Raw genomic sequence first — 12,339 nt, 5'->3', positions numbered from 1 at the left:
CTAAACCCACCTACCACCCTATCCATCCACGGCTTGCGCATCCCATCTCTCTGGCCGGCGTAGTGCCCGCCCGCCCGCCCGCCCGCTCGTTTCGTCAGTTGGCTTAGGCATACAGAGTTCATTCCCAGTCTAAGATCAGACCAGATCGAGGGTTGCGACAGCAGGATCGGTAGCACTCAGAAAGGGACTCGGTCGATCCCCGGCTTGCACGTCCCGCCCCTCTTGTTGGCTAAGCGACCGCACGCTCATTTCGTGGGTTGACTTAGGTATACGGAGTTCATTCCCAGTCTAAGCATACGGAGTTCATTCCCAGTCTAAGATAGGACCAGATCAAGGGTTGTGGCAGCACATGCTAGCCTCGGGCATGTGATGGTGCCACATTTTTCTTCGCCGGGGCACCATCACCGGAGTATCTCGGGAGAACCTGACCGACGGCTTTAGGGTTTCGGCGATCGGGGAGGCCGGGGGGGTGTGCGCACATGATGTGCGATGGGTGCTGGTACTTGGCCCTTATATTGGCCCCCTATCCCTCATCAAACCTTGAGAACTCACACACCCTTAAAGAGCATTTGAGATTTTACAGGTTTGCTACCAGTAGCCATTAAAGTGTTTGAAATGGAGACACTTTTTTCAAATGGTCACAAAATCTTGTACACTTCGAGATTTTAGCTGAATGATTTTGTGCATGCCAACAAAAATACAAGGATCACGTCTACCAAGTTTGGGGCCAAAACTCCTTCCGAAAGAATTTTAAAAAATCCTGAACCTCAAAAAGTTTTGAAAATCATGAAAAATAGAAAATGAGTCATTTTGCCATGAAACTTCACATGAAGGCTTAAGGGACCATTGTATAAATTTACAAGCCATAAAAATGGCATTGGCATACAGAAATATGAAGATGTACCTAAACCCACCTACCACCCTATCGATCCACGGCTTGCGCATCCCGTCTCTCTTGTCGGCGTAGTGCCCGCCCGCCCGCTTGTTTCGTCGGTTGGGTTAGGCATACGAAGTTTATTCCCAGTCAAAGATCGGACCGGACCGAGGGTTGCGGCAGCAGATGCTTAGGCATGTGCTGGTGCCGTATTTTTCTTCGTCATGGCACCATCGTCGGAGCATCGCTGGAGAACCTGACCGACGGCATTAGGGTTTCGATAATCGAGGGGCCCTGGGGCGGGTGTAAGCACATGATGTGTGATGGGTGCTGGTACTTGGCCCTTATATTGGCCCCCTATGCCTCATCATACCTCGAGAACTCACATCCCCTTAAAGAGCCTTTGAGATTTTACAAGCTTGCTGCCAGTAGCCATTAAAGTGTCTGAAATGGGGACATTTTTTTCAAATGGTCACAAAATCTTGTACACTTCGAGTTTTTAGCTGAATCTATTTGTGCATGCCAACAAAAATACAAGGATCACATCTACCAAGTTTGGGGCCAAAATTCCTTCCGAAAAAATTTTAAAAACTCTCGAATCGTAAAAAGTTTCAAAAATTGTGAAAAATAAAAAATGAGTCGTCTTGCCATGAAACTCCACATGAAGGCTTAAGGGACCATTGTATGAATTTACAAGCCATAAAAATGGCATTGGCATGCAGAAATATGAAGATGTGCCTAAACCCACCTACCATTCTATCGATCCACAGCTTGCGCATCTCGTCTACTTGGCCGGCGTAGTGCCCGCCCGCCCGCCCGCTCGTTTCGTCGGTTGGCTTAGGCATACGGAGTTCATTCCCAGTCTAAGATCGAACCAGACCGTGCAACAACAAGATCGGCAGCATGCTGAGGGGGACCAGTCGATCCCCGTTTCACGCATCCCGCCCCTCTGGCCGGCTGAGCACCCGCACGCTCATTTCGTGGGTTTACTTAGGCATACGGAGTTCATTCCCAGTCTAAGCATACGGAGTTCATTCCCAGTCTAAGATCGGACTGGATCGAGTGTTGCGGTAGCACATGCTGGGCTCGGGCAGGTGCTGGTGCCGCATTTTTCTTCGTTGAGGCACCATCACCGGAGCATCGTCGGAGAACCTGACCGGTGGCATTGGGGTTCTGGCGATCGGGGGGGCCAGGAGGGGGGTGTGTGCACTTGATGTGCGATGGTTGCTGGTTCTTGGCCCTTATATTGGCCCCCTATGCCTCATCGAACTTCGAGAAATCACACCCCCTTAAAGAGCATTTGAGATTTTACAGGTTTGCTACCAGTAGCCATTAAAGTGTCTGAAATGGGGACACTTTTTTCAAATGGTCACAAAATCTTGTACACTTCGAGTTTTTAGCTGAATTTTTTTTTGCACGCGAACAAAAATACAAGGATTATGTCTTCCAAGTTTGGGGCCAAAACTCCTTCTAAAAAATTTTAAAAAATCTCAAACCACAAAAAGTTTTGAAAATCGTGAAAAATAGAAAATGGGTCGTCTTGCTGTGAAACTTCACGTGAAGGCTTAAGGGACCATTGTATGAATTTACAAGCAATAAAAATGGCATCGGCACACAGAAATATGAAGATGTGCCTAAACCCACCTACCATCCTATCGATCCACGGCTTGCGCATCCCATCTCTCTGGCCGGCGTAATTACCGCACTCCCGCCCGCCCGCTCGTTTTGTCGGTTTGCTTAGGCATACGGAGTTCATTCCCAATCTAAGGTCAAATCGGACTGAGGGTTACGACAGCAGGATCGACAACACGCAGAGGGGGACCTGGTCGATCCCCGGCTTGCGCATCCCGCCCCTCTAGCCGGTTGAGTGCCCGCACGCTCATTTCGTGGGTTAACTTAGGCATACGGAGTTCATTCCCAGTCTAAGCATACGGAGTTCATTCCCAGTCTCAGATTGGACTGGACCGAGGGTTGCGTCAGCACATGCTGGGGCCGAGAATGTGCTGGTGCCGCATTTTTCTTCGCCGGCGCACCATCGTCGGAGCATCACCGGAAAACCTGACCGACGGTATTGGGGTTCCGGCGATCGGGGGGCCGGGGTGATTTTGTGCACATGATGTACGATGGGTGCTGGTACTTGGCCCTTATATTGGCCCCCTATCCCTCATCAAACTTGGAGAACTCACACCCCCTTAAAGAGCATTTGAGATTTGACAGGTTTGCTGCCAGTAGCCATCAAAGTGTCCGAAATGGGGACACTTTTTTCAAATGGTCACAAAATCTTGTACACTTCGAGTTTTTGGCTGAATTTTTTTGTGCGTGCCAGAAAAAATACAAGGATCATGTCTACCAAGTTTGGGGCCAAAACTCCTTCTGAAAGAATTTTAAAAAAATCCCAAACCGCAAAAAGTTTCAAAAATCGTGAAAAAAAGAAAACGAGTCGTCTTGCCATGAAACTTCACGTGAAGGCTTAAGGGACCATTGTATGAATTTACAAGCCATAAAAATGGCATTGACATGCAGAAATATGAAGATGTGCCTAAACCCACCTACCACCCTATCGATCCACGGCTTGTGCATCTGTCTCTCTGGCTGGCATTGTGCCCGCCCGCCCGCCCACTCGTTTCGTCGGTTGGCTTAGGCATACGAAGTTCATTCCCAGTCTAGGATCAGATTGGACCAAGGGTTGGGGCAGCAAGATCGGCAGCACGCAGAGGGGGACCCGACCGATCCCTGACTTTCGCATCCCGCCCCTCAGGCCGGCTGAGCGCCCGTACGCTCGTTTCGTGGGTTGACTTAGGCATACGGAGTTCATTCCCAGTCTAAGCAAACGAAGTTCATTCCCAGTCTAAGATCAAACCAGACCGAGTGTTGTGGCAGCACATGTTGGGCTCGGCCATGTGCTGGTGCTGCATTTTTCTTCGTCGAGGCACCATCGTCGGAGCATCGCCGAAGAACTTGACCGTCGGCATTGGGGTTCCGGCGATCGAGGGAGTCGGAGGGGTGTGCACAAATGATGTGCGAAGGGGGCTGGTACTTGGTCGTTATATTGGCCCCCTATCCCTCATCAAACCTTGAGAACTTACACCCCCTTAAAGAGCATTTGAGAATTTACAGGTTTGCTGCCAGTAGCTTTTAAAGTGCCTGAAATGGGGACACTTTTTTCAAATGGTCACAAAATCTTGTACACTTCGAGTTTTTAGCTGAATTTTTTTGTGCATGCCAAAAAAATACAAGGATCATGTCTACCAAAGTTGGGGCCAAAACTCTTTCTGAAAAAATTTTAAAAAATCCCGAACAGCAAAAAGTTTCAAAAATCGTGAAAAATAGAAAACGAGTCGTCTTGCCATGAAACTTCACGTGAAGGCTTAAGGGACCGTTGCATGAATTTACAAGCCATAAAAATGGCATTGGCATGCAGAAATATGAAGATGTGCCTAAACCCACCTACCACCCTATCGATCTAAGGCCTGCGCATCCCGTCTCTTTGGCCGGCATAGTGCCCGCCTGATCGCCCGCCCGCTTGTTTCGTCGGTTGGCTTAGGCATACGGAGTTCATTCCCAGTCTAAGATTAGATCAAACCAAGGGTTTTGGTAGTAGGATCGGCAGCAAGCAGAGGGGGACCCGTCCGATCCCCGGCTTGCGCATCCCATCCCTCTGGCCAGTTGAGCACCCGCACGCTCGTTTCGTGGGTTGACTTAGGCATACGGAGTTCATTCCTAGTCTAAGCATACGGAGTTCATTCCCAGTCTAAGATCAGACCGGACCGAGGGTTACAGCAGCACATGCTGGGCTCGAGCATGTGCTGGTGCCACATTTTTCTTTGCCGGCGCACCATCACCGGAGCATCGCCAGAGAACCTGACCGACGGCATTGAGGTTCCGGCGATCGGGGGGGTTTGTGCGCACATGATGTATGATGGGTGCTGGTACTTGGCCCTTATATTGGCCCCCTATCCCTTATCAAACCTCGAGAACTCACACCCCCTTAAAGAGCATTTGAGATTTTACAGGTTTGTTGCCAGTAGCAATTAATGTGTCCAAAATGGGGACCCTTTTTTCAAATGGTCACAAAATCTTGTACACTTCGAGTTTTTAGCTGAATTTTATTGTGCATGCCAACAAAAATACAAGGATCATGTCTACCAAGTTTGGGGCGAAAAATCTTTTCGAAAAAATTTTAAAAAATCCCGAACCGTAAAAAGTTTTGAAAATCATGACAAATAGAAAATGAGTCGTCCTGCCATGAAACTTCACGTGAAGGCTTAAGGGACCGTTGTATGAATTTACAAGCCATAAAAATGGCATTGGCATGTAGAAATATGAAGATGTGCCTAAACCCACCTACCACCCTATCGATCCACGGCTTACGCATCCCGTCTCTCTGGCCGACATAGTGCCCGTCCGTCCGCCCACCCGCTCGTTTCGTCGATTGGCTTAGGCATACGGAGTTCATTCCTAGTCTAAGATCAGACCAGACCGAGGGTTGCGGTAGCAAGATTGGTAGCACGTAGAGGGGGAGCCGATCAATCCCCGGCTTGTGCATCCCACCCCTTTCACTGGCTGAGCGCCCGCGCGCTCGTTTTGTGGGTTGACTTAGGCATACGGAGTTCAATCCCAGTCTAAGCATACGGATTTGATTCCCAATCTAAGCATATGGAGTTCATTCCCATTCTAAGATCAGACCGAACCGAGTGTTGTAGCAGCACATGCTGGGCTCGAGCATGTGCAAGTACGGTATTTTTCTTCGTAGGGGCACCATCGTCGGAGCATCGCCCGGGAACCTGACCGACGGTATTCGAGTTTCGGTGATTGGGGGGACCGAGGGGGGTGTGCGGACATGATGTGCGATCGGTGCTGGTACTTAGCCCTTATATTGGCCCCCTATCCCTCATCAAACCTCGAGAACTCACACCCCCTTAAAGAGCATTTCAGATTTTACAGGTTTGCTGCCAGTAGCCATTAAAGTGTCTAAAATGGGGACACTTTTTTCAAATGGTCACAAAATCTTGTACACTTCGAGTTTTTAGCTGAATTTTTTTGTGCATGCCAACAAGAATACAAGGATCACGTTTACCAAGTTTGGGGCCAAAAACCCTTCCAAAAAAATTGTAAAAAATCCTGAACCACAAAATGTTTCCAAAATCATGAAAAATAGAAAACGAGCCGTCTTGCCATGAAACTTCACGTGAAGGCTTAAGGGACCGTTGTATGAATTTACATGCCTGAGCCCAGCATGTGCTGGTGTCGCAATTTTCTTCACTGGGGCACCATCGTCGGAGCATCGTCGGAGAACCTGACCGGTGGCATTGGGGTTCCGACGATAGGGGGGCCGAGGGGGTGTGCGCACATGATGTGCGATGGGTGCTGGTACTTGGCCCTTATATTTGCCCCCTATCACTCATCAAACCTCGAGAACTCACACCCCCTATCACTTTGAGTTTTTAGCTGAATTTTTTTGTGCATGCCAACAAGAATACAAGGATCACATTTACCAAGTTTGGGGCCAAAAACCCTTCCAAAAAAATTTTAAAAAATCTTGAACCGCAAAATGTTTCCAAAATCATGAAAAATAGAAAACGAGCCGTCTTGCCATGAAACTTCACGTGAAGGCTTAAGGGACCATTGTATGAATTTACAAGTCATAAAAATGGCATTGGCATGCAGAAAGATGAAGATGTACCTAAACCCACCTACCACCCTATCGATCCACGGCTTGTGCATCCCGTCTCTCTGGCCGACGTTGTGCCCGCCCGCCTGCCCGTCCGCTCGTTTCGTCGGTTGGCTTAGGCATACGAAGTTCATTCCCAGTCTAAGATCAGACCAGACCAAGGGTTACAGTAGCAGGATCGGTAGCATGCAGAGGGGCACCCGGCAGATCCCCGGCTTGCACATCCCGCCCTTCTGGCCAGCTGAGCGCTCGCATGCTCGTTTCATTGGTTGACTTAGGCATACGAAGTTCATTCCCAGTCTAAGACCGGACCGGATCGAGGGTTGCAGCAGCACATGCTAGGCTCGGGCACATGTTGGTGCTGCATTTTTCTTCACCGGGGCACCATCATCGGAGCATCACCGGAGAACCTGACCGACGGCATTGGGGTTATGACGATCGGGAGGCCGGGGGGTGTGCGCACATGATGTGTGATGGGTGCTGTACTTGGCCCTTATATTGGCCCTCTATCCCTCATCAAACCTCTAGAACTCACAACCTGTTAAAGAGCATTTGAGATTTTATAGGTTTGCTGCCAGTAGCCATTAAAGTGTCTTAAAATGGGGACACTTTTTTCAAATGGTCACAAAATCTTGTACACTTCGAGTTTTTAGCTGAATTTTTCTATGCATGCCAACAAAAATACAAGGATCACGTTTACCAAGTTTGGGGCCAAAAATCCTTCCGAAAAAATTTTAAAAAATCTTGAATTGCAAAAAGTTTCAAAAATCGTGAAAAATGGAAAACGAGTCGTCTTGCCATGAAACTTCACGTGAAGGCTTAAGGGACCATTGTATGAATTTACAAGCCATAAAAGTGGCATTGGCACGCAGAAATATGAAGATGTGCCTAAACCCACTTACCACCCTATCGATCCACGGCTTGCGCATCCCGTCTCTTTGGCCAGCGTAGTGCCCGCCTGCCCGCCCGCTCACTCGTTTCGTCGGTTGGCTTAGGCATACGGAGTTCATTCCCAGTCTAAGATCGAACCAGACCAAGGGTTGCAGCAGCACATGCTGGGCTCGGGCATATGCTGGTGTTCATTTTTCTTCACCGGGGCACCATCGCTGAAGCACCGCCGGAGAACCTGACCAGCAGCATTGGGGTTCCGACGATTGGGGGGCCGAGGGGGTCTGCGCACATGATGTGCGATGGGTGCTGATACTTGGCCCTTCTATTGGCCCCCTATCCCTCATCAAACCTTAAGAACTCACACCCCCTTAAAGAGCATTTGAGATTTTATAGGTTTTCTGCCAGTAGCCATTAAAGTGTCTAAAATGGGGACACTTTTTTCAAATGGTCACAAAATCTTGTACACTTTGAGTTTTTAGCTGAATTTTTTTATGCATGCCAACAAAAATACAAGGATCACGTCTACCAAGTTTGGGGCCAAAAATCCTTCTAAAAAATTTTTAAAAAATATTGAATTGCAAAAAGTTTCAAAAATCGTGAAAAATGGAAAACAAGTCATCTTGCCATGAAACTTCACTTGAAGGCTTAAGGGACCATTGTATCATTTTACAAGCCATAAAAGTGGCATTAGCATGCAGAAATATGAAGATGTGCCTAAAGCCACCGACCACCCTATCGATCCACGGCTTGTGCATCCCGTCTCTGTGGCCGGCGTGGTGCCCGTCCGCCTGCCCGCCCACTTGTTTCGTCGATTGGCTTAAGCATACGGAGTTCATTCCCAATCTAAGATCGGACTGGATCGAGGGTTGCAGCAGCACATGCTGGGCTCGGGCATATGCTGGTGCTGCATTTTTCTTCACCAGGGCACCATCGCCGGAGCATCGCCGGAGAACCTGACCAGCGACATTGGGGTTCCGGTGATTGGGGGGGTCGGGGGGTGTGCGCACATGATGTGCGATGGGTGCCGGTAGTTGGCCCTTTTATTGGCCCCCTATCCCTCATCAAACCTAAAGAACTCACACCCCCTTAAAGAGCATTTGAGATTTTATAGGTTTTCTGCCAGTAGCCATTAAAGTGTCTGAAATGGGGACACTTTTTTCAATGGCCACAAAATCTTGTGCACTTCGAGTTTTTAGCTGAATTTTTTTGTGCATGGCAACAAAAATAAAGGGATCATGTCTACCAAGTTTGGGGCCAAAACTCCTTCTGAAAAAATTTTAAAAAATCACGAACCAAAAAAAGTTTTGAAAATCATTAAAAATAGAAAACGAGTCGTCTTGCCTCGAAACTTCACGTGAAGGCTTAAGGCACCATTGTATGAATTTACAAGCCCTAAAAATGGCATTGGCATGTAGAAATATGAAGATGTGCCTAAACCCACCTACCACCCTATCGATCCACGGCTTGCTCATCCTGTCTCTCTGGCCGGCGTAATGCCCGCCCGCTCACTCGTTTCATCGGTTGGCTTACGTATACGGATTTCATTCCCAGTCTAAGATTGAACCAGACCAAGGGTTGTGGTAGCAGGATCGGTAGCACGCAGAGGGGGACCCGGTCGATCCCCGGCTTGCGCATCTCGCCCCTTTAGCCGGCTGAGCGCCCGCACGCTCGTTTCATGGGTTAACTTAGGTATACGGAGTTCATTCCTAGTCTAAGCATACGGAGTTCATTCCCAGTCTAAGATTGGACTGGACCGAGGGTTGCGGCAGCACATCTAGGCTCTGGCATGTGCTGGTGCCGCATTTCTCTTCGCTCGGGCTCCATCGTCGGAGCATCACCGGAGAACCTGACCCGCGGCATTGGGGTTCCCACGGTCGGGGAGCCGGGGGGTGTGCGCACATGATGTGCGATGGGTGCTGGTACTTGGCCCTTATATTGGCCCCCTATCCCTCATCAAACCTCGAAAACTCACACCCCCTTAAAGAGCATTTGAGATTTTACAGGTTTGCTGCCAGTAGCCATTAAAGTGTCTGAAATGGGGACACTTTTTTCAAATGGTCACAAAATCTTGTACACTTCGACTTTTTAGCTGAATTTTTTTGTGCATGCCAACAAAATTACAAGGATCACGTCTGCCAAGTTTGATGCCAAAACTCATTTTGAAAAATTTTAAAAAATCTCGAACCGTAAAAAGTTTTGAAAATCATGAAAAATAGAAAACGAGTCGTCTTGCCATGAAACTTCACGTAAAGGCTTAAGGGACCATTGTATGTAGTTACAAGCCATAAAAATGGCATTGGCACGCTGAAATATGAAGATGTGCGTAAACCCACCTACCACCCCATCGATCCATGGCTTGCGCATCCCATCTCTCTGGCCGACGTACTGCCCGCCCGCCCACCCACTCATTTCGTTAGTTGGCTTAGGCATACAGAGATCATTCCCAGTGTAAGATCAGACCAGACTGAGGGTTGCGGCAACAAGATCAGCAGCACGCAGAGGGGGACCCGGCCGATCCCCGGCTTGTGCATCCCACCCCACTGGCCGGCTGAGCGCCCGCACGTTCGTTTCATGGGTTGACTTAGGCATACGGAGTTCATTCCCAGTCTAAGCATATGGAGTTCATTCCCAGTCTAAGATCGGACCGGACCGAGGGTTGCGGCAGCACATGCTGGGCTCGGCCCTATGCTGGCACCGTATTTTTCTTCGCTGGGGCACCATCGTCAGAGCATCGTCGGAGAACCTGACCGACGGCATTGGGGTTCCGGCGATCGGGGGGACCGAGCGGGGGAGTGCGCACATGATATGCGATGGGTGTTGGTACTTGGCCCTTATATTGGCCCCCTATCCCTCATCAAACCTCGAGAACTCACACCCTCTTAAAGAGCATTTGAGATTTTACAGGTTTGCTGCCAGCAGCCATTAAAGTGTCTGAAATGGGGACACTTTTTTCAAATGGTCACAAAATCTTGTACACTTCGAGTTTCTAACTGAATTTTTTTGTGCATGCCAAAAAAAATACAAGGATCACGTCTACCGAGTTTGGGGGCTAAAAATCCTTCTGAAAAAAGTTTAAAAAATCTCGAACCGTAAAAAGTTTCAAAAATCATGAAAAATAGAAAAAAAAATAAGGATCACGTGTACCAAGTTTGGGGGCAAAACTCCTTCCGAGAAAATTTTAAAAAATCTCGAACCGTAAAAAGTTTTGAAAATCGTGAAAAATAGAAAATGAGTCGTCTCGCCATGAAGCTTCACGTGAAGGCTTAAAGGACCATTGTATGAATTTACAAGCCATAAAAATGACATTGGCATGCAGAAATATGAAGATGTGCCTAAACCAACCTACCACCCTATCGATCCACGGCTTGCGCATCCCGTCTCTCTGGTCGGCGTAGTGCCCGCCCACCCGCCCACTCGTTTCGTTGGTTGACTTAGGCATACGAAGTCCATTCCCAGTCTAAGATCAGACCAAATCGAGGGTTGCGATAGCAAAATCGACAGCACGCAGAGGGGGACCCGGTCGATCCCCGACTTGCGCATCCTACCCCTCTGGCAGGCGGAACGCCCGCACGTTCGTTTTATGGGTTGACTTAGGCATACGGAGTTCATTCCCAGTCTAAGCATATCGAGTTCATTCCCAGTCTGAGATCAGACCAGACCGAGGGTTGCGGCAGCACATGCTGGGCTCGAGCATGTGCTGGTGCCGTATTTTTCTTCGTCGGGGCACCATCGCCGGACGGCATTGGGGTTCTGGCGATCGGGGGGGCCGGGGGTGTGCGCACATGATGTGCGATTACTTAGCCCTTTTATTGGCCCCCTATCCCTCATCAAACCTTGAGAACTCACACCCCCTTAAAGAGCATTTGAGATTTTACAGGTTTGTTGCCAGTAGGCATTAAAGTGTTTGAAATGGTGACACTTTTTTCAAATAGTCACAAAATCTTGTACACTTTAACTTTTTAACTGAATTTTTTTGTGCATGCCAACAAAAATACAAGGATCACGTCTACCAAGTTTGGGGCCAAAAATCCTTCCGAAAAAATTTTAAAAATCTCGAACCGTAAAACATTTCAAAAATCATGAAAAATAGAAAATGAGTCGTCTTGGCATGAAACTTTACGTGAAGGCTTAAGGGACCATTGTATGAATTTACAAGCCATAAAAATGGCATTGGCACGTAGAAATATGAAGATGTGCCTAAACCATCCTACCACCCTATCGATCCACGACTTACGCATCCCGTCTCTCTGGCTGGCGTAGTGCCGGCCTGCCTGCCCACTCGTTTCATCGGTTGGCTTAGGCATATGGAGTTCATTCCCAGTCTAAGATCAGACTGGATCGAGGGTTACGGCAGCAGGATATGCAGCACATAGAGGGGGACCCGATTGATCCCCGGCTTGCCCATCGTGCCCCTCAGGCCGGCTGATCACCCGCACGCTCGTTTCGTTGGTTGACTTAGTCATACTGAGTTCATTCCCAGTCTAACCATACGGAGTTCATTCCCAGTCTAAGATCGAATCAGATTGAGGGTTACGGCAGCACATGCTGGGCTCAGGCATGTGCTGGTTCCGCATTTTTCTTCATCGGGGCACCATCGTCGGAGCAACGTCGGAGAACCTGACTAGCGGCATTGGGGTTCCGACGATCAGGGGGGCCGGGGGGGGTGTGCGCACATGTTGTGCGATGGTTGCTGGTACTTGGCTCTTATATTGGCCCACTATCCCTCATCAAACCTTGAGAACTCACACCCCTTTAAAAAGCATTTGAGATTTTACAGGTTTGCTGCCAATAGCCATTAAAGTGTCTGAAATGGGGACACTTTTTTCAAATGGTCACAAAATCTTACACACTTCGAGTTTTTAGCTGAATGTTTTTGTGCATGCCAACAAAAATACAAGGATCA

Source organism: Durio zibethinus, chromosome 1 (genome assembly GCF_047325235.1).
Source record: "Durio zibethinus cultivar Kanyao isolate XHJ-2024 chromosome 1, ASM4732523v1, whole genome shotgun sequence".
In the NCBI taxonomy this organism is placed as follows: Eukaryota; Viridiplantae; Streptophyta; class Magnoliopsida; order Malvales; family Malvaceae; genus Durio; species Durio zibethinus.
Note: the sequence above shows the minus strand (reverse complement) of the source record.